The sequence below is a fragment of the Penaeus monodon genome, chromosome 15 (assembly GCF_015228065.2).
Source record: "Penaeus monodon isolate SGIC_2016 chromosome 15, NSTDA_Pmon_1, whole genome shotgun sequence".
Lineage (NCBI taxonomy): Eukaryota > Metazoa > Arthropoda > Malacostraca > Decapoda > Penaeidae > Penaeus > Penaeus monodon.
In genome coordinates this window covers 36853133-36853418 of record NC_051400.1, presented here as the reverse complement: position 1 = coordinate 36853418, position 286 = coordinate 36853133, and the positions used below count along the sequence as shown (strand labels likewise).

The 286-nt window shown below is 35.3% G+C and overlaps 1 protein-coding gene across 1 annotated transcript in view; it reads left to right on the top strand.

Moving 5' to 3' along the window:
• Positions 1-286, top strand: part of LOC119582002 (GATOR complex protein WDR59-like) — a 4134-nt gene that overhangs the window by 1218 nt on the left and 2630 nt on the right. The gene's annotated exons all lie outside the window — the stretch shown is intronic.

Below are 286 nucleotides of genomic sequence, written 5' to 3'. Positions count from 1 at the left end.
AAAAGATGAGGAAGGGATGAAAGTAAGAATGAAAGGGATTGAGAAAGAGCAAGTAGGATTGAGGGAAAGTGCATGAATGTCAGATTGATTATCAGAGTGAGAGAGTGAAAGCAATAAGATTTAATTATTGAGTGAGAGTTATATAGAATTGAGTGAGAGCAAGAGAGGGATAAAACAGGATAGTTGAGCAAGAGCAATGTATTATAAGAGCAGAAAGTGAACAAGAGAACAGCAGAGCTGGATAATAGAGCAAGTATAGTAAATCTGTGTAATAAAACAGTGATAT